Consider the following 257-nt stretch of genomic DNA (forward strand, 5'->3'; position numbering starts at 1 on the left):
AATAATAATAATAATAATAATAATAATAATAATAATAATAATAATAAAATTCTCAAAAAGCAACGCAAATTTTTAGACATTTGAAATTCGCACAATATTATATTATATAAAACTGCATACCTGAATTCTTTTTAGAAATTCGTATTAAAAATTCGAGATTTTGCTGAAACATTGCAAATTTTTCTTAATTTTCGTACATTGATTCATTCGTGGATTTAAATGGGGTTTGCTAAAATATAAGCCATATTTTAATACAA

This window comes from Rhagoletis pomonella, unplaced genomic scaffold (assembly GCF_013731165.1).
Source record: "Rhagoletis pomonella isolate Grant_MI unplaced genomic scaffold, Rhpom_1.0 Rhpom_scaffold_00006, whole genome shotgun sequence".
NCBI lineage: Eukaryota > Metazoa > Arthropoda > Insecta > Diptera > Tephritidae > Rhagoletis > Rhagoletis pomonella.